Genomic DNA, 22,341 nt, shown 5'->3' with positions numbered 1-22,341 from the left:
AGGGGCATTTTCATTTTTTTTTTAAAGATTTTATTTATTTATTTGGCAGAGAGAGATCACAAGTAGGCAGAGAGGCAGGCAGAGAGAGAGGAGGAAGCAGGCTCCCGGCTGAGCAGAGAGCCCGATGCGGGGTTCGATTCCAGGACCCTGGGATCATGACCTGAGCCGAAGGCAGCGGCTTAACCCACTGAGCCACCCAGGCGCCCTGGCATTTTCATTTTTGAAAGGAGTCACCACCATCTCACTCCTACTTTTCAGTTGCCTTTGTATTTCTGAAAAACATAAATTAAGATATTGGAATCTCTGAAGTAATGAAGAATTACGGATAAGTTACACATTTGTTAATTGAAATAGAAATGATACTTGATAATCATATACAGAAACGTCCACATTACTTTGTGTTTGCTTTTTGAACAGGTCTATAATACCAAGTTGGAAATCTTTTTTTTTTTTTTTTTTTTATATTTTATTTATTTATTTGAGAGGGAGACAGAGGAAAGTGAGCCAGTAAGCATGAGTGGGTTGGGGGCAGGGGTAGGACAGAGGGAGAGGGAGAAATACAGGGAGCCAGACACTGGACTTGATCCCAGGACCCCAGGATCATGAACTGAGCTAAAGACAGATGCTTAACCGGCTGAGCCTTCCAGGCGCCCCCAAGTCGGAAATCTTTTAAGAAATTTTGTTACTAAATAAAGGCATGGGAAATCACTATATTTGATTTTGAAAGAGGAAAACCTTTTTAAGTAAAAATTTATTCCAGTTTTTGTACTTTAAGTTGGGCTAAAAGTAGAGTAAATGAAGAAGAAACAAACGTTTTACTTCTTCCAAGTTGTTTCGATGGGTAAAATTCAAAACGGTTCTTAGTGTGGCAGCTAAAAGGGAAATTGATTTAATAGCTTACAATTTGGGCAGAACTTATAACATGAGCAATATAGAAAGATCATGACAATATCAAGATAGCTAGTCTCAGATTGTAGATTTGTTCTCAGAAAAAGCATCTGATCTGTATTTACACCTTGGTAGGTGGGCACTAGAGGGATGCCAGGAATGTGCTTTCACTGTAATGCTAACCAGAGGATTTAAAAAAGAAAGTAATTCCTATTTCTGTACCTTTCTTTTGCAACTGTTTACAAATCCCATGGAGCTGTGATGTCTGTGTGTCTTATTGTTGTGGCTGTAGGACACAGCTCCTGTTCATAAATCCACCTACCCCCTCCCGTCTAAGCTATGTGCTTTACTTTAGGTCAGAGCCTGACTCTTGTCCAGTCTATCATGGACTTGTGTTGGAAATTGATGCAGAAAATATCCCAAACATGGGCATTTGTCTGGAATCACCTTAATATCGTAAATTATGTTTGCTTACATTGGGGCTTAGTAGCCCCTGTCAGTTTCCGTTGGAAGTTTCAACTCTCCCTGATTCTGACCCATCCTTGCTCACATGCATGATCCTCCTATCCCCAAAGCCTGGGAGAATGAGGAAAGACAGGCATTTGATAAAAGCCCATTACTATTCAGGAGAGGGGGGAAGAGAGAGAACAGAGCTGGAGCCACCCCATACCAGGACCAGGAGTTGTTGGGTGTACAATTTCACGTTGGCCTCTTTCTTATTAGACAGCCTAAGCTGGCATCAAGGGGCTATCGACTGTCAAAACAGCAGCCAGTGAAACAATCGACAAAGCGATCCCTTGAGAATGGTGAGTAAACTAGGGAGAATACTGTCAAAGGAGTTAATGTGCAAGCTGGCACCCAATGCCAGACCCAGCGTGAGAACCACTTACGTGGTAATTGTCTCTCCCAGTGTCCCCTGGCTCTGTCAAACACTGCCCCAGGCTTGCCTTTCAGCACAGGAACTGATCTCTTTTTGACCAACTGAAATACACACCCACCCTCAAACCCTCCCAGCTGAGGGTGGGGAATCCAGGTGGGAAAGCAAGCAGTTCTGTAGCAATGACCAGGTGTTCGGTTTCGCCAGACTTCCCTCGGGTCAGGCACGTTGGGCCAACTGTGTCTTGGGAACGTTTGGGTGATGTATACGTACAGCCCTTCAAGGGGAGATAAAACCAGACACCAGCTGAGTCTCACAAACCCCTTCTGCCCAGTCCGTCGGCGGTTGGAGCTCCTCTGTCCCAAAGTCCCTCCTTCATGGCATTTAGCATATGCAGGCATAGAAGCCGAAAGGGATCCTGTGGTTGGAATCCAGGAGGGCGCAGGGCAGCCCCACAGCACCAACCGGTGGAGCCTGGTGACAGGGCCTTGCTGAAAAAGTGTGAGATGCTTCCACGGTGTCATAGAGAAAAAAAAATGCTCTTGTTGTAATTACAAAGGTCAGAGATGGGCGATTTGAAATAATAGGATTGAATAGGAAAATAGTAATTCCAAGAGGGTGTTGGTTGGTTGGTTGGTTGGTTTTGACATCAAGAGAGACACCTGTCACAAATTCAAGCTGAGACCTAGACTACAGAATCCCTTAGCATTCTTGAAATCACACCAGTTCTCTACTCTGCCAAATTCTCCAGTTACCCAACAGAATGAGCAATTAGGGCTTATAAATATAAATATATAAAACCATTGTGGAGAAAAAAAAAAAGTACCTGGAATTAATTTTGAACAAATAGCATATGTATGAACATAAAAAAGTAAAACCAAGACACCCAAAACAAAAATAAATATAGGTTATAAATAGGCCAATTAAAAAAGTTATATAAACTTACAATAAATGTGGATAATTTAATAATTACTGATTTTAAAAACTATAAGTATAAAGAGCAGTGCCATTTTTTTTTTTGCCTCAATTGGCAAATTTAAAGAATGAGAACACCAAATGCAATTCATAGACTAATGGAAATATAAATTGCTGCAAACTATCTGAGAAGCAATTTGAGAGTAGGAATAGAAAATAGTTGTATACTTGTACCCAGTAATTCTCCTGTGAAGAAGGGTCTCCCTTTCAGCCTCCTGCCATTAAGCAGTATGGAACCAAGTGTACAGGCCTTCTTGGATGGACCACTCACAGCCTTGACCTTCCATCCTCCAGTCAGTCAGTAGACACTGGTACATAATTCAGGAACACTCACTTGCTTCTTGAGAAATCTAGACTTCGCGTGTGGTGGGGGTTCATATGTGGCTTTTGTTCTCCCTGTATTTTACCCGAGCATCCTTCTACTAGCCTTTTTTTGTTCATTTTTCCTCATTTTGGGTTGTTAAGAACTCCTGACATCATTGGCAATGCAGATTCCTTTTTTTATTTTTTCTTTTTCTTCCTTTCTTCCTCTTCTTCTTCTTCTTCTTCTTTTTTAAATGTGTGTGATAACCAAAGAGTAATTAGAGGGGAAAATGCCTTTATTTTATCAAAAATATGTTCACATTGCCCTTTTTTTCCAGATTTTCTAAATTTTCAACATAAATCATTATTTTGCCACTTGGGAAAAAAATCCAATTTAAATCATTTCACAATGTGAATAAATTTGCAGTTTCCACTTAGGGTAAAAATAAGATAGTAGTTATAGACATTCTTAAAAATCTTTCTCAAATAACAACGGAAAAAGAAATGAATTGTAGCAGAATGTGGGCTATAGTTATCAATGCTTTGATAAGTAAAGTTATTTCCAAAGTTCATTGAAAACACGTTTGTTGGAGGTGACGTTTGAAATATGCCTGAGGTTCACATTGCTGTTTTTTTACTCCTGTATAAGGGTTTTAAAGAAAGCATGTCTTAAATAAAAGAAATTGCCTCATAGATAAGAAAATCAATTAGAACCGATTTTCAACACGTTGCCTTCTATAAAACAGCATTATGCAGTGTTTCCATCCAGAAATATTTTTTGCCTCCTATGAAGGTATGAAGTCCCACAGCAGCCTTAGGGAAATTCCGCTAAGAAATGAAATCACCACAACATTATTCATTTTTGCTTTAGCACAAAATACCAATGATAGTCCCCATGTATATTAAGCTTGACCTCCCTGGTTTGAACCCTGAAGTCTCTCACCCCAGGGAATTCTCAGTCCCAGTCACCCTGTGTCCTGATTTCCAACCATGTGCAAGCTGTTCTTAACTAACCCAAAGCTGAGTGGCTTAAAACAATAGTCATCTTACCGTGTCTAATGACACTGTAGTCCAGAAGTCAGGCAGTGCTCCCCTGGCTCATTTTTCTGTTCCATGTAATGTCCTCTCATGTCCTTCTGGGATTCAGTGGGTGGTTGGGCTGGTCTGGAGGGTCCAGGATGGCTTCGTTCCCATGCGGGGCATATCAGTGAGGTTGTCTGAAAGGTTGATCTCTGCTGAGCCCCTACCCCTCTCAGTGCAGTCTCTTGTCCTCTCCAGGGTAGTCAGACTTCCTACCTGGTGGCTCAGGGCTCTGAGTCTGACAGACAGGAATTAGAAGCCAATGGACAGGAAACTGGTCTTTTAACATGTGGACTTGGAAGATGCTAGCGTGACTTCTAATGTATTCTGTTGGTCACAGCAGTCACAAAGCCTGGCCAGAGTCACTGGAACAGAACATAGACCACACCTGTCAATGGAAGGAGCGTGAAAAGACTTGAGACTGACTTTGAACCACAACACAGATACTGTGTTTTAACATAGGAACCACAAGTTGCAGTTTTTTTAATTTGTAAAAAAAAAAAAAAAAAAAAAAAAAAAAAAAAAAAAAGAGAGAGAATAAATTATTCCCATTTTGCAGATGAAAAACTGAGCTTCAGAGAGGTTGAACAGTTTTTCTCAGCTCACAGAACTGATATCAGAGCTCGGGTAAAGCGTAGGTTGGGCTGTGAAAATTATGCCATCTTCTTTATGCCGTGTTGGCCGAAGAGAAGTATTTCAGGGTATGTTCACAGATGAAAAGCATCTACGTAATAAGTCCACAGATGTGCTGTGTACCTCCATGGGAAAGGAAGAAAATGGGTAGAAATTCCTCTCCCATGCTTGTGACAGAAAGATGTGGGAGAATTTTCTAACACAGATTTTAATCCCCCACCTACCAAGGCACCTGGGGTGCAACACACAGACTGTTGGGCTGTCTGTATCTCATGAGGGGGTCAGGCTACTCATGAAGCCCACCAGAGAGGAGGCAGAAGTTTGCAACCATCGGTTCTGTGTCAGATTCAGCTATCTAACTAAATACCCCCAAATTTAGTTGCCTGGGCAACTCTTCTAGTCTCCGTTGTCTAGGCTGACCTTGGCTGAGCTCCCTCTTGTGTCCGTGTTGAGTTGCTGGTTTAACTGGTCTGGAATGGCCTCATTCACATGTCTTGTGGTTAGCAGGCCATTTGCCGGGGGCTGGCTAACTACTGGCTGATAAGCCTTGCTTCTCTTCTCCATGACTTTTTGTTTGCCAGCACGTGAAATCAGGCTTGTTCACTTGGAAGCTACAGCATTCCAAGAGTAACAGTGTGCAAGGCTTCTTGGGATGGAGACTCAGAACTCACTCAACATTGTTTCCATTATGTTCTATTGACCAAAGCAGGTTACAAGGCCAGCCCAGTTTCCAGGAGTGGGGAAATAAACCTTTGCCTCTCTTGATTAAGAGAGTTGCAAAATCCCATTGGAAGAGTCTGGATACAGAGAGAAGAAAGATTGCAAACAACTTTCCATCCTGAAACAAGGCTAATTTGTTGATATCTTCTACACCACTTAGAACACAGCCAGTTGCAGACAGCCACAATTCTGATGAATGACTTAAATGAAAATGTGGGTGTTCTGAATTCAACCAGAAACCCTTTCCTGATAATTAATCTATAACAAAATCACTAATTTTGTTATTAGTGTTATTAGAGGGCATTCTGAAGTACTTCTCACCCTCGCAGTCCAGAGATAGTTTTTAACCTACTGTGGTCCACTGTCATGTGTACATTGCATGTTTAAGGGCCATTTTTCCCCCTCCTGAGCTGTTTAAATCTGTTGCCTATTGGAAATCAAGTAATATCTCTTAGACCCAAGTATCAGTATTCTATTATAAATCCAGTAAAAGAAAGAGGCCACATGAATTAAAACTGTAGAGCAGGAATACAGTAACAAATTTTGGCTTCCTAAAAAAGTCAGAGAATATTCCCTGTGTTTTAATAACTGCTCTAGGACTCATATTTGAACTTGAACAGTGAAAGAGGTCCATTGGGTGCATTGTGAGTGTCAGGTCCTGTACTGCACACTTGCAATATTTCATGTCATTTAATCCTTACTGTAAATTTACAATTCACCAATGAATGTAGCATACACCTTATTCATGAGATGATTGAAACTTAAAATGTGTGAGACAACTCAAGAGTTCTCTTTGTCTGTTAAGAAGTGGAATTTATTTCATTCCTGAAATCTTGGCTCTGCCATGTGACTTGCTTTGGTCCAAGGACATAGTAAACGTGGTACAGGCAAAAGGTTGAAATCCACTTGGACATGAAGGGGTTTTTTCCCTGTTACCCTTGAGTTCCTAGGGCGCCATATGGATAAATCCAAGCCCTGCCCACATGGCAGAGATCCAAGGTGAACACCAGCTGATCGTCAGCCAGCCCTTGGCCAATCACCTGCTAACTCCCAGGCATACGAGGGAGGTCATCCTAGATCATGCAGCCTCCTGCCAGCCTTCCCACTGTCCCGAGCTAGTGGGAGTGGGGTTGCGAGACAGGCCCATGTTCTCACATTTCAAAGCTTATGTCCTTAATAGTAATAATGTATTGACTTCTCTAAAACGTATACTGTTTCCTAGAAGGTTCACGAGGCTACTAGTTGTTAAAATATCTACAGACTGCCTGGCATACAGGGAAGAACAGACAGAAATTTCCCTTGCTTGTGAGCCCCAAGTGCCTTTACACACATTGAGCACCTATGCAGTAGCCCCTTGGGATAATAGAAACCCATGAAGATTTTCAACAATGACTTGAGCTTTTATTTTTTCTTATTTTTTTAAGATTTTGTTTATTTATTTGGCAGACAGAGAGAGAGCGAGAGAGAGCATGAGCACAAATGAGGGGGCAGCAGGCAGAGGGAGAGGGAGAGGGAGAAGAAGGCTCCCCACTCAGCAGGAAATCCAGTGCAGGGCTGGATCCAAGGACCCTGGGATCATGACCTGAGTTGAAGGTAGCTGCTTAACTGATTGACCCACCCAGGCACCCCAGACTTGAGCTTTTAAATAAAGCCTTGAAAATATAAAATTACAAGTAACAGGGACATAGATTTTGGAAGTGGAAAGACTAGAGGCAGGGAAACCAGGGGCAACAATCTTGGGGTGAATTAATGAAGTTGTGAGTCAGGGCAGTGACAGTGAAATGGAGAGAGGAGGCATCAGGAGGGGAATCTGTAGGACTTGATGGTTTAATCCTTTGCTTGTTTCATGAAGCAGTCACTTCAAGTACTTCTTCCTTGAACTCCCATGGGGATCCCAACTTCTACAGATGCTGAGATAAAATTTATTTGAAATTCAGAGGGAGAGAAAAAGAAAGAGACTGGGAAACAGGAGGCCTCTGGTCTCATTTGAAAATCCTTGGTCTGAAATCAGGAAATAGGAGTTTTGATCCTTCTCTGACATCATTTACTTTGGAGCTTGAATAAGTCACTTAACTGCAACCCTCTGGCCTCAGTTTTCATCTCCGTCCAAAGGGACTCCTTTGAAGGATGGTGATTGTTAAGGTTAAAAGCATTAATAAATGCCGTGTATTACCAGTTTGTAGAATAGTCTTCTCTCTGAGGGCTTCCCATGCCAAGGTACTTAATAAGAGCAGAAAATGTTAAGTGGAATTTACCAGAACTCTTTTCATTAATTTCCCACATACTGCCAACTCTTAGATTCATTAGAAATCCAGATTTTCTCTAGTGTCCTTTGGGAATTTAGTCTGAAATCTCAACAGCCTGATCTGAAGGGAACTGACCTCTAGGGGAAAGTTTGCTGGCCTTGTAATATGTTGACCCAGAGATTTAGAAGTGAATGATCTTAATGTTGTCTCATGCCCATCACATCAAGTCATGAATTCTTGGGTTGAAATCGTAAGCCCATTTCTTAATAGTTTCATAATTGTGGGCAAACTGCTTAATTAGTCTGTGTCTCCATTTCCTCATCTGTGAGGTGGGGATGCATTAATACCTATTTTATATGGTTGCTGGGAAAATTAAATGACCTTCCTATATATCTAGCTCTTAGAGCACTGTCTGCCACACTGCAAGTGCCATCTAAAAGGTTACCAGTTAGTATTGTTGCTTGTTAGTGTGAACCGAAGCCCTACAAGTTTAGACAATCAAGACTAATCCTTTATCATTGCCGTCCGTTTCTCTCTCTTGCTGAGAAACAGACGGCAATGATAAAGGATTATCGTGCTGCTGGTTCCCAGTCGCCCCTGTGCTCGCTTCTTTGGAGGCTCTCATAGCAGCAACATAGCAAGCGATATGGTTCAGTCTGATTCTTAAAAAAAACTGATCTCCAGTGACCAGAAATCATTATAGCCAAAGACAAATTTTGCTCAAAGCAGCAGAAATTCTGAGACTGCTTCCAGGCTTGTCACATAGATCTGCTTGCTCCAGACCTAGAATTTCCAGATATTTTTCAAGTATCTTTATTTTCTGAACAGCGGGATCTGTCACACATAGCATATATATCCTATGTCGAAGGAATCCTGTTCCTTCATTACGTTAGTCCAGCACCCTCAGTAATGGATGAGGTCCAGATACCTGAAGTGACTCGGGTCATCCAGCTGTCCCGTGGTAAAAGCACAGAGGTTTTCAGGTGCTGTTAGTCAGAAGCCAAACTAGCCTGCGTTGAGTTTCAAAGGAAATGGCTTGTTCCCCACTCAGCAACCTCTCAGTGAGATGAAGGACATGAGGAACATCAGAGAGGAGAACGGAAGTGATGGGGAAAGAGAGGTCTCTGTGGAGAGCTGTTGGCCGTGGGCCTCAGCCTCACCTCTGATGGCTGCCTCTTTCCTTGGCCGGGTTGTTCTCATTTCCTGGCCATTATCCTCAGGGAAAGTGGATAATTCACTCTTGACGGGCACTCGACTCTGTCTGTTCAGACTCAGACTGTGTTCTCAGCTCCTTTGATAATGGTGGCTACACAAATGCAAAGCAGTCGATATATTGCTTCTTGTCCCTCTCTTTCTCCACAAAGTCTGATGCGCAGAGTTTCTTCTGAATTTATTAACTTCACTATTTTGTGTTTTTTGTCAAACCCATGCTAAATAGCATACCTTTTATTTGATCTGACAAATAAGTGCCCACTTCACATTTCCTTTTGGATCAATACTTCCTACTCAACACTTTCCTGTCCAAAATCCTTTCCACAGTGGCCTCCCCTGTATGCTTGAAATGTCACATACTTTTCAGTATTGTTTTTTTAAAATGCATATCCCTGTCACCCTGAGCCATTGACTCGTCCTAGAAAGAGCCACCCAAATCCTTTTTAATTGCTGAATGGTGGATATACTGAGGGCGGTGCACAGATGTCTGGGTATTAGGTGATGACGTTAAGGGGGGAGGGTGAGAAAAGAAATGCTCTTGTTAGGTGAGTGATGTGGGGATTCCGCCCCAGGTAGAAAGCTCGGGATCCAGGGGAAGAAAATATCCTAGATTTCTAGGGCAAGGCAAGTGAGAGGAGGGACTATAAACAAGCATAGGATCTGTGGGAGTTGAAATGAATACTTGAATTCAGACCTCCATTTAGATCACAATCATGCCTGGGGCTTTAAAGTCTCTGCATGCCCTTCCCACTGCTGACCTACCCCAAGCTTCTCCTCTCATCACTGACAAGGGGGCTGCCAGGAACATCTTTCTTCCAACATTAAAAAAAAAAAAAAAAAAATATATATATATATATATTAAGTCATTACCTTAACCACTCCTAATCAATAAGGTAGAAGAGAACAACAACAAAAAATCAATAGGGAATAAAGCCAAATAACTTTCCTTAAAGGTTAAATCAGATCTGTCTCCTAAGAGTAAAGAGGCTATTATTGATAAGGGTTGGGATTCTATTATATTTTAAATTAACTTGATCCCAATAAAGATGGAAGCCTTGGAGCCAGCTATCTTCAAAGGCAGGTGCATCTGGAAAGTCATTCTCTTTGGATATCATCACCATTTTCTGAGAGCACTTCGTGGCTCGAATGTAACTAGAAATCAGAGTCTCCATCCATATTTAATCTGCCTGGCTCAAACAGACAGCAGTCAGGGGAATCAAATAAATGAATCACTGGTGTTTAAAGGAGAACTTCCTTCCTAAGTCTGAGGTCTGATGGGATGCTGTGTGAAGTTACATGGCTGAGAAGGGGAGTTTAAATGGCAGAATAGAAGTTTCTAGGAAAGGGGACCTCCCAAAGTCCCTCTTTCCTCTCTGTCAAGGAAGTTGTCCTTGTGTCCACTAACCTGAAACATTTGCATCTACTTTTACATTGACTTTTAATTTTGAGATTAACCTTTTAACATCTTCCCATCAAAGGAAGCAAAATGAAGTCCAACTGTAACATGGAAAACATGCTTTAGAAATGGCCTGTGTGGCCCTCATGCCATTTTCATAGCTACTTTTTAAAGTCTTTGTTTTCTCAGTTTATAGCCGCTCTTGAGCTCTGCCGATGCCTTGCTGGCTGTGCCTCTGTACTCTCAGAGTGCTCTGGTTGGGCTAAGGTTGTGCAATTTCTGTTATGTGCAGTATTGTCTGTGAAATTATCAGGCAGGGGCATCAAGAAGGACAGCATTACCATAGCGGCAAAGCCGTGTCTGCCCAGCTGTCCACCCATGATGCTCAGAGTGATAATGGGCCTAATTAACTTTAGCACAGACTCGGGGGCAGAAACCTATCCACCCCCACGTGCTGTGTTACCCCGTGGTTACGATCTCTTTCAACAGTGCATACGGATGTTGAGAGTTGAATGACACAAGCAGAGCATGAAGAATGAGACTCTTAATCTCACAAAACTAACTGAGGGTTGCCAGTGGGAGGGGGGTAGGGAGAGGGTGGCTGGGTTATGGACATTGGGGAAGGTATGTGCTATGGTGAGTGCTGCAAAGTGGATAAACCTGGTGATTCACAGACCTGTACCCCTGGGACTAATAATACATGATATGTTAATAAAAATTTTTAAAAAATAATTAAAAAAAAAGAATAGTACCACTTAATAATCATAGTGGTGACAGCTCTCTTTGTGCTAGATCCTGTTCTTATTTGCTTGTCATGGATCATGGCAGTCGTCACAAGCACAAGCACACAGTGAGCCGAGGTGAGGTGAGGTGAGCTGAGCCGAGGTGAGGTGAGGTGGCTCTCATTACTCCCATTAGACAGATGAGGAAGCTGAGGCTTAATGTGGCCAAATGATTGGCCCTTAGCTGCAAAGCTAGAAAGTGGTACATTTCAGTGCCCGCAGAATGATGCCAGGGCCCTACTGGTGTCATAGTTTTCTCTTCATCACCTGATGCGCCTCGGCCCAACTCATGCATTTGTTTGCCTTCTCACCTTGGACTTCATGTTGCCTCTTTCTTTTATCTTATTCCTCTGTTCCTCAAACTTCCCCTCCTCCTCTGCCCCCCACTCTCAAATCCTCCTGGGAAGGCTGATAATCATTGCTCAGACAAAGCCCAGTCAGGCTTGGCACACAAGCAAGGGCCAGAAGGAGCGCTGAAGCTGCAGTAATGAGCCCTTCTGAGCTGGTTTGCAGGGCCATGGCTCCTCGGGTGGGACTGACTGGGTGAACAGGGTGCTAAGTGCTGGGCTGAAGCACGGGACAATGACAGTTATCAACCAGTACAGAAGTGCCAATATTGAAGAAATTGGCACATTCATACATGTTTGTATGTTCTGAATTATAGCCCCGTCTCTCTAAGTCCTTGATCTGAGTTTCTATTTGAGTGTCACTTGCCTTGCTTTTCCCAGACAGCCTCAGAAAGGGCGAGCACAGTCTTCACTCTTTATTTTTTTATTTTATTTTTGAATATTTTATTTATTTATTTGACAGAGAGAGATCCCAAGTAGGCAGAGAGGCAGGCAGAGAGGGGTGGGGGAAGCAGCCTCCCCGCTGAGCAGAGAGCCTGACGTGGGGCTCGATCCTAGGACCCCGAGATCATGACCTGAGCCGAAAGCAGAGACTTAACCCACTGAGCCACCCAGGCACCCTAGTCTTCACTCTTTAATCCACTCTCTTCTTGTTCTCTTCTCACCCCCTTGTAAGTATGTGTCCATGTTCATCTTCTGTACCAGACTCTTCTAGAATCTGCCTTTGCAGCCCTCTTGCCTGATGCACTGTTGAGTGCATAAATGGATCTCTGCCTCTGGTACTATTACCGTTTTCTGCAGGTTTTGGATTCCCAGCTGGATTTACAGAGCCTCGAGTGTGGGGCTTGGAGTTCACCTCTCTACTTCCTGGCACCCAGAGTTCTCTAATAAAGGTTACACCCTCAGTGTGGACCTTTGTGATTGGTGTGGAAGTCATAATAATAACAATAAACCAATTATAACTTTCATGTTAAGAGGCATTTCCCACGTGTCACAACATACAGAAGCTGATATCTAGATATCATGTATGTAACATATACAATATGCATGTAGACATATTTCCATACATGTATGCTGACCCTAAGTACGGTCACACGCGTATACTCCCACACACACTTAACCTTTGAAAAACAAACCTCTGAAGGCAGACGCTTTATCTCCACTTTGTAGGAAAAGCTGGAACCAAAGAGCAGACACATGAATTCATTAATCCATTTCATTCATTAATTCATTTCAGCGACACTGTGCGTGTCTTCGGTGTGCGGCTTGTCGTCCCTGGTTGGAGGTACCCAGTGGCATACATTCAGTGTTTCACGCCTTTTCTGAGCGTTCAGTAAGTGGCAGAGAAATGATTACGCTTTGTCATGATGCTAGGAAGGGAAGAGGAAGGCTACGAGGGAGAATAACAAGGAGGCTGTGATTTTCATTCGAAGGGGTTAAGGACATGCCTCCGTGAAATGACAGCCTACCTAGGAAGGAACTGTGTTAGAATTTGGGTCTAAATCTGTTAGGCTGCTTATGGACAAAATGACATTTGGGTACTTCATTTTAGAGAAGAGATGCACTCTTAAAATCTTCTACATGAAAAATTATTTGAAATGTTTTTATTTTACCTCTATTCGCAGAATGTTAGAGTAGAAAGTAACTACTCAAATGTTCTTTATGTAGAGATCACTTGGTTAACGGCCAATGTATGCGTTTATCCAAAAACTGCTTGAATACCCTCAGTGGTCAGGAGCTCACCACCTCAAAATACAGCCCATTAGGCTCCCAGTAACATATGTAATTTATTATACTCTCATAATGTGCTCAAAGCTGCTTTCTCATTATTCCCCTTTAGTCGATCAGGAAAAGTGCTAGAAACCCCTTCTTCCCCATGACATTCTCTATGATACTCTACTGATTTGCCTGCCTGATGATTTCAGGAAGCCCCTCTTTATCTTTTCCCTGGAGAAGTGTCACTAGTGCCACTTTGGCGTACTGTGACCATCATCTTCTTCTCCCTGGGTGTCCTTCTTAAAATGGTGCAACCAGAACTCAACAAAGTGGCATCAAACCAGCAGAGTGTCAGAATTTTCTTCCCACTATCTGGCCACTTCCCTTCCTCCAGGATCATAGTCTGATAACAAATGGACCCCAAAACCCTGTGTTCAACTCTGTCAGTGTTTCACATTCTTGTTACTTGTTCATATGTTCTGTTTTTTACTCATCTGATTACAGACTTCTGGAGGGAAGTTCCTACCATAGGGTCTGACATGTAGCAATCATACCACAAATGTTTTTCAAAACAAATTTTTGAAATGGAGAAAGCCCCTCTGTTTACATCAGAAGATCTGTCTGAATTCACTCTTTAAAAATCAGCCGGTAGCAATTGGAGGATTCCATCATGAATATCCAGATTACCTAATGCTGTTACCTGGATTGGAGCCATTCAGGCATTTGCCTGGTTGGGGGACCCTGCTGTTTCCTAGTGAGGCTGACTAACAGTCCTGTGTTAGTGAATCCCCAGTTGTTGTTTTTTAGTTTTGTTTTGTCTTGATTTTTAAATTCAAGGGCAACTTTTAAATTCCCTTTATTTTTTGATTCAGTTAAAGTCTCCCTTTTTGTATCTCTTCCACTTTCTGGCCCTGCTTTCAGCCACTTTCTCCGTGTTTGTTGCGCTCCCAAGTACTTGCTCATTTCTGTCATTTTGTCTTCTAGGAACAAATCTGGTTGGAGTTCATTGCTTAAATTGTCATATTTTCCTTTAAAAAAAAAAAAAGATCCATTTGGATTTTATTCTGCAAGCAAGCTGGAGATTTTCTCTCTTCCAGGCTCCTCTGCCAGCACGTGGAAAAGAATATGATCTTGTCCATTGTGTAAATGCTGGTTTCTAACCAACAAGGGCAGCTATAGGGTGAGAATGAAAGTGGCAGTGGAGCCATTTGAGAGGCTGGCAGGCCAGTGCCAACAGCAGCTTGCCTTTATACACGGCTGGTGACTTGCCAGGTGCTCTTCTAAGTGCTTTGTGCTTACTCATTTAATTTTCACCGTAGTGCAGTGAGAGGAGGCTGAATACTATCCCATTTTACAGATGACTAAACTGAAGTTCAAAGACCTAAATAATTTACCCAAGATTACCCAAGAGGGTAAGGGGAGGAGATGGGAAGCTAAATCCTAGCAGTCCTGGTTTCCTCTTACTAAGGCTATTTCAGTGCTGCCTACTGGGACTCCCAGCATTCTTGGAAGCCACCCAGTCCTGTTACTACCATATACAGTCTTGTTTGGACTAGATGGATCAAGCCAGAAATAAAATTAAATGGAAAGGAAACAGAGAAGGTCTTCTAAGAGAAGTCTTAGGTCTTCTAAGAGAAGTCATGATTCAATGGGTAGTAGCACCTGGATGGTAGTTAGGAGTCATGAATTCTAGTCTCTGCCCTTATGTTTGAACCTTTCCTCCAAAGTCTTAGATTAGAAGCTCAGATGAAGGTGTCTTTCCTCTCTAGAATGCTATTCTTATAACAAGGAAAGCAGTGTTAGAGCATGAGAGATTAATAGCCATCATCTCTAGACCTGTGTTTGCCAATATGTGGAACAAGCATGCTGCTAAAAAGAAAAAGAAAAAAAAAAAAGGTGATTGCTCACTTTTCATTACTGGTCAGTCACCCTGCTAACTCTCGTGAGGAAATTCTCAGTGTGGTTCTGGGATATCTTCAATACCTCTCTAACACCTTTTCCCTTTTAAACAAAGGGGGAACAGACTCCAAAGGAGAGCCTCTGGCAGGTGGCAGGATCCACTGTAATGGTTTTATGGTCACTGCCAGAAAAGACCTCTAACAAATCTAAAACCTAGGCTTATAGGTTTTAACCTGGAGCCACTTAGGAAAGCAACCTTGGCTTTAGCCAGAATCCCAGAAGGCAGACATTTTCAGTGACATGCACTTGAAGGCCAGGAAAGTGTTCCTTTCCACAAAGGAGGCTGTCTGGGCTTCCTTCTCTGCAAAGCTGTGCCTAGGAAACTGTGTGCTTTATCAGCATTAAAGAAACCTTTATGTTTTGCTTGTATCTTTCCATTAAGCACATTACTGTCCTGCGATGCCAAATTCAGGGTGTTACTTTGGCTCGATGGAAAGTCATACTGGTTCTCCATTTATGAATACACCATAAAGTTTCTTTGTACAATTAATTAACTTGAGTAAAATTAAAAATTACGGTCTTTGCTTTCATTAGCTTCACCATCTAATGGCAATGATAGATGTTGATTTTCAAATGATGGAGGCATAAGAATCTTCTGTCTGATGAAAAAGATAACCTTTCAGGTGACTGTTTGCATGGAAATACAGGCAGACTTGTGGTCCCTTGTCCCACCACACCCCCAATACCCCACCACACCCCCAATACCCCCCCCCCCCAGGAATCAGACTCAGGCTCTTTTGTGTGTAAAGCAGATGTGGTAGCCACCATACCATTGAGCCATGAGGTGACTATCACATTGTCCTATGGGATATTAACCAGTTTTGCATCTAACCTAGACCACTTAGTCAATCTTTGTCAAGTGCATATAATAACGTCTGATTCTCTATTTCTCTTTGAAACTAGGGTTCCATGGTCCAGGACCTCTCATAATGGAGTTGAAATCATTGACATGTGTTCTGTATTTGTAGGTGTACTAAGTTTTAAATTTAAAAAACAAAACAAAACAAAATAATTATTCTTTGACAACACCGAACAAGTAAAACTCAGCAATTATTTCTTAATCATGTCTAGTACGCCAGACACACAAATAAACATAATTAAAAACTGCGGTAAGTGCTTTGGAGGAGTAAATGGGCGTAAAGCGACCTTGGTTTTTATTTCAGAGTCAAAGAAGTGAAAGAAAGGAAGTGAAAAATGTGTAAGTAATTATATATGTCATTCAAAGACACAGTAAAATTGTGAAGGTAACATGTGGTTGGCTGATACTGTGAAGTACGTGGTTATCTTCCTTTAAAGATGGACCCCTAGAGACTCAAGGAGGGCCGTCCACTCATAGCCCATAGCTCAGGGCCCTTATCACTCGATCCATCCCCCACACAATTGCAACACTGTCCTTCTCTGAGACAAGATCCATGGTTCCCCCATGCCCAGAGGCAACTCTGTCTCTGCCAGATGGTTGCAGGTATGGGGTGGGAGAAGGAGACAGGAAGCCCAGAAAAAAGAGGGAAGCTGCCCATGGCAATTACTGCAAGTGACTTCTGCAGTGCCCCAGCTTTCCCCTCAGAGGTGCAGAGCTAGGGAGCACTCTGCCAGGGAGCAGTGTCCCACTGGGGCTCCAGTTATTTTAGTGGCAAGTAGACAAGCTTGAATAGCAATTCTCAGACTTTTTTCTGCTTCTCTCTTACTCCTCCTCACTGTGCCTACACACAGACCAATTCCCTCCAGAACATCTTTTTAGTCCCTAAACAAGGTTTGACTTCAGAAATTCTGGGGTGAAGAGGAAGCCCAGGCAGTTGGGGAAAGCTGCCACATCCCATGATTCTTTCATGCCCAACTCCCACCTTGAGAGTCTCAGGCAGATATTTAACTGCACAGACCCATAGACTACAGCTTCTACCCCACAACATAGTAGAAGGGCATTGACAATTGTCTTTAACACCTCCTTACACCTTCACGGTCCGGTCTTCCCGCAACTATCTCGACACCTGCCTCCCTCTTGGAAATCAGGGCTTCGCAAGAAAAACACATCCCAGTTCGTTATCACATTTGATTAAACACCTCACCCTGAAGTGTAAATATTTCAGTGGCTCCTCTTTTCACAGAGATATTTGTACCCTTTGGCTTTAGGGCAGCCTTCTCAAACGGTGGAATTTCAGCTATCAGGAAAAGCCAGATAAGGCGGGTATTTTGGGAAGGAGGATTTCCCCATCTATTCCTCAAATCAGATTGCTTTAGGACAATTATGACAGTGATTTATTGACGCGAAAGGGCTATTACTTTGTTCTTGCCACATAAAATATCTATGTTTGCTTAGCTTAGCTGGTTTCCTGGTATATCTGAAGTACACTAACACAGCTCCAATGAAGAATGTCTCCCCCCCCTTCCTTTTTCTATATTGCTTATCCTAAGTTTCTCCCCTTTGGGAAGAAATTTTAAATATATTTCACAGCTGCTCTGAAAACAGCTGTATAAATGTAAGACATTAACAGGAAAAGCCAAAACACGCACCAGGGCAAAATGAGACCAAAGTTATGAAAGCAGAACCTAAAGATAGTCAAAGTAAAATATACATACATGTTGAGTTGAAAACATACGTGATTTAATTAAAATCTGGCTTATGTTTATAAAGAATGCATAAGCAAGACAATGAGCCTGACACTTGAAAAATCTTGAGTCATTCACACGCACAAGTACGTGCACAGACACGATCATTTCCTGAACCCTAAAGCGAAGGCAGCCGGGGTGTGAAAACAGAGTAAGGTCTTCGGCACACAAAGCTAGTGAGTTGAATGAAGCATTTTGTGACAGCCCCTGCCTACCGACCATGCACATATCACACGTCATTTATTCATGGCAGTATCAGTTAGTCATCCTGTTCCAGTCTGCACTAGAAGATTATCTACTTTATCACCATAAGCAGTCTGTAGATAACACAGCAGAGGTTCCCAATGCCTGACCGCATCCATTTGTCTTCTATTCATTCCTGGGACAGGGGAATCATAAAGCTATATGTAGGAAATGCAGCATTTGTCCTGCATAAACTTCTTTATCTTTATTTGCCCCGTCGTTGGCTATATTTTTGAGTCTCCTGGCAGCCAAGGATCACATTTGCCATGAAGATAAATTTCATATTGGACCCACTGGGAGCTGATGTCAGTGCAAATCTGTGCCAGGACAGATTTAAAATGATGGCAAAGAGGAAGTTTCTGTATTTTATTTCTGTATTATATTGTCCTATTTTCCTGATAACGGAGCCAGGGAAAACTGGGAGCCTGGGCCTATTTTTCTGCCCTGCTCATCTCCCAACAATGGATTCGGTGGGCCCTCCCTTTTGGCCAGATTTCAGTCTGATTATCCGTGAAATGTCCTGTGATTCTCAAGCAATGGAATCCTGTATCCTTACCTGCAGGTCTAGTTTTGCCCATGCCCTGGGTGACTTGAGGTTAGGGCGGTTGCATTTCATCCAGGATTTTGCTGCCAGTGAAGGTCAGGCTCACTGTGTTGACAGTGGTGCTTCCTGTCCATTATCAGCCTGTTTGACATTTGATGTGTGTCCATTTTGTGTGTCCACTGGAAGCCAAATGTCACAGCTCAAAGATAACATTTTGCCCCCGCTTCCCTCCCATTTCAGAATGAATTCAGGTTTTCTGTATGGGTAAGCTCCATTCAGAGTCTGGGGGGAATTCCAAAGTCAAGAATGTTCTGTTTATGAAGTAATCCTAGTAACGTGTGGAATTTTCATCATGAGCTTTTTTTGTCCCCCCCTTTTGCAAAGACTAAATGTTTAAGAAAAATGCAGGAAACTGGCAATTAGAATCAATTCCCTTCACAACAACAGCAGGATATCAGCTTAAAAATATGTCCTTTAACTGGTGTAGTGATTGCGGTAATAGAAAATTGGATAGTGCCCCTGAAAGACACAGCTTGACCTGGGGATGGTTTGATGGACAGTGATAACACGTGTAGAGGTCATGTTTCAAGGGCTGGTTCACGTGGTTGTGGTTAGAATTCAGGACACAGAAGTTCTGATTAAATCCATGGTACAAAAAAGGATCCCAGGTTGGGCTCCGCAATCTATAACGTGCAAAATATGATCTACCAGCAGCAGTTACAAGATAAACAGTGAGAATTATTAGGGAGTCATATAAAATAGATTCTTTCGCCACAAGACATGAATTTATTGTGCCAAACACTGACTTTTTCATATTTATATCTGGTCCAACCTCTCCTTTTATTCAGTCAGTTCAGAAAATAATTAGTGAGACCCTATTACAGGCCAGGTACCATTGCAGGGTACAGTGAACAGAACTGACAAAAATCTGCCTTTGCGCAGGTGACATTCAACAAAACAGAGAAAGGGGTTAGGAAATCTGTTTTATGGTGGCAATTTTAAGGGTGTGTGTGTGAGTGTGTGTGTCTGTAAGATTTTATTTATTTGAGAGAGAGAGAGATTTTATTTACTTGAGAGAGAGAGAGAGAAAGCAGGAGCTCACATGAGCCAGGGGAGGGGCAGAGAGAGACAGAGAAGAAGCCTTCCCCGCTGAGCAGGGAGCCTGATGCGGGCGGGGCTCCATCCCAGGACTCTGGGATCATGACCTGAGCCAGAGTCAGACACTTAACCAGCTGAGCTCCCCAGCTGCCCCATTTTAGGTTTTAATTCTGAGCAGGTGTTAGGTCAGTTCCTGAAGCAAGCACTTAGCTAACCAGTCCAGGTTTCTCTGGGAGCAAAGTCTCAGGCAAAAGCCCCAGCAGGTGCACAGGTCTCGGCGCAGGCTGGATTTGTTTAAACTCAAGTGAGAAAATGCTTGTTGGTTCCTATTTATAAAGAGAGAGATGAAACTTTGTGATTAGAGAGCCCAGGCTAGGAAACACCCCAAGATGCAGAGAATTTTTAAGCCCTCTCCACTTTCTGGTTGACCGCTGAGCATCCAGTGTTCTCATAGAGATAAGGTGCAGGACAGAAGGCTGGGCGGGGTGGGACACTCGCATTCGTCTCTTTCTTGAGTCCTCTGATTCATGCACAGAACACCTAGAGAGGCTTGTGATGTGTAAGCTTTTAGTTAATTTATAAGCATGTATTTTTAAGGTCTTTTATTTATTTATTTGACAGACAGAGATCACAAGTAGGCTGAGAGGCAGACTGAGAGAGAGGAAGGGAAGCAGACTCCCTGCTGAGCAGAGGTTCCCCATGCGGGGCTCATGACCTGAGATGAAGGCAGAGGCTTTAACCCACTGAGCCACCCAGGCACCCCTGTAAGCATGTATTTTTAGACATGTATTTTATGGGGTACTTTTATGGTACAAAAATTTGAGAAACTTTTATTGTGATATGTAACATACCTACAGAAAGCAATGAGATATATATATTTAGTTCCGTGATTGATCACAAAGCAAACAACCGTGGAACCACCCTCCAGGTGTTAAGAAGGAGACACTGTCAGCTCCCCTTCTGCCCCCTCTGCGCACTCCCCTTCTCCCCGCTGTAAAGGGAAACCATTCTTCTGACTTTAAAATAACCACTTCCTTGCCTTTTTGTTTTAAAGAAAGAATGGCGAAGAGTGTACTCATGTACTCACCACCATTCAGTTCTAACTGTTGTCAGTGACAGGTCAGTCATATGTCCTATAACCCAGATTCCTTGCCCTCCTCGTCCCCTCCCAGTTAAGTCATTTAATTTATTTATTTCTATTGAGATACCATCTATGTGAGGTAAATGAACAGATCTAAGGTATACAGCTCCCTGAGTTCTGACAGTAGTTTGTGCGTGTACAAACTGATATAAACACAGAGCATTACAAGTTTGCTCTGTGTCAGTGTGAGCTCTCTTTAATACCTAGGAACTCGCAGGCACAGGAGTGATTTCAGTCCCCCTCCGTGTGCACGTAAAGATCCCAGAGCAGCTAGCTGGCAGCCAGATGCAGCCCCTGAAGTCTGCTTATATTGATCTTTCTAAACCCTTTCTAAATGCAGACTGTTATCAGCGACCCCATTCCTCTCCCATGCCCCCTCCCCCCTATTCCTTCTGTCGGCAAAACAGTTTGTTATGGATTGGTGATAAAAATCAGTGTCCACTGAAAGACATGTCAAGACCACCTCCATGTGAGGCCTTCAAAGCATACCGGGGCCACATTATGGCCCGGTGTGAAGGGACGTGCCTGTCAGGGGGTCGCAGCCCATGTCCGCCGACTCACTTCTCCTATTTCTCATGAGTAGAAAGTTTTTGCCCCTGATCCAACCAGAAGTCTCTCTTGTGATGTGCAGGCTCAGGAAGGGAAGGATGGGGCGCACAGTAGGCCGTTTATCTGGTTACCATCTCTCTTGGGGCATATCTTCGGTGATGAGGCCTTCCTCATGGCCCTGACCAGATTCATCTTCTTACTTCTGATCCCTCCCTTTTTCCTGTGTCACTTATATGGTTTCCCCTCTTGGACAGTGAGTAATGATAAACCATAAACACGTTAATTCCCTCTAGTCACAGGAAGCTCACAAAAGCAAAATGTCTTCATTTCATATTCCTCAAGAGATCTTTGACATTATTTGCATATGGCTGATGCTCCACATCTATCTGCTAATAAATGATGTTTACAAATGAGTCAGAAATCCATGACTTCATGATATAATTATCCTTCATGATATAATTATATTGGACATTAACTGCATGATCAACAACATTGTTTTAATCCACATCCATGTCTGAGTTTAAAAAGCAACAACAAGAAACACACAAATTAAGCAAACGAACAAACCTTGGACAAACAAACCTTAACACTTGACTGTGTTTAGATATTATATGGATTTTTTTTCCCCTTTGTTCTTCTTGATACAGTTCAGGTCAGCCAAACAGTATCTACTTTATGCAGAGCCATCTATAAAACAGCTACTTTAAGAAAACAAAAGTGAAGTATGGTTTTCAAAACTGGCCTATGTTACTCAGGAGTAAGAAGGGTACAATCCCTATTAGACAATTATCTATTGTCTAATAGATTGTCTATTAGACATTATCAAGCCAAAATGCCACTGCATGGGCACACAGGTTTCCAGTGTAAGACCAGTGATAACCAGTGCATAGTTCCAGAACTGCTAGGGCCTAAATTTTCCACTCGGAGGGTTTGGTGTTATGGTGTTTCTTTGTGCTAAATAATTTTTTTTACAATAGGAAAGTAGACCTAAAAATGCACACTAAACAGGGCTTCACTCAGCATTTTCA

Source organism: Neovison vison, chromosome 8, assembly GCF_020171115.1.
Source record: "Neovison vison isolate M4711 chromosome 8, ASM_NN_V1, whole genome shotgun sequence".
Lineage (NCBI taxonomy): Eukaryota > Metazoa > Chordata > Mammalia > Carnivora > Mustelidae > Neogale > Neogale vison.
This window is presented reverse-complemented; position numbering follows the sequence as displayed.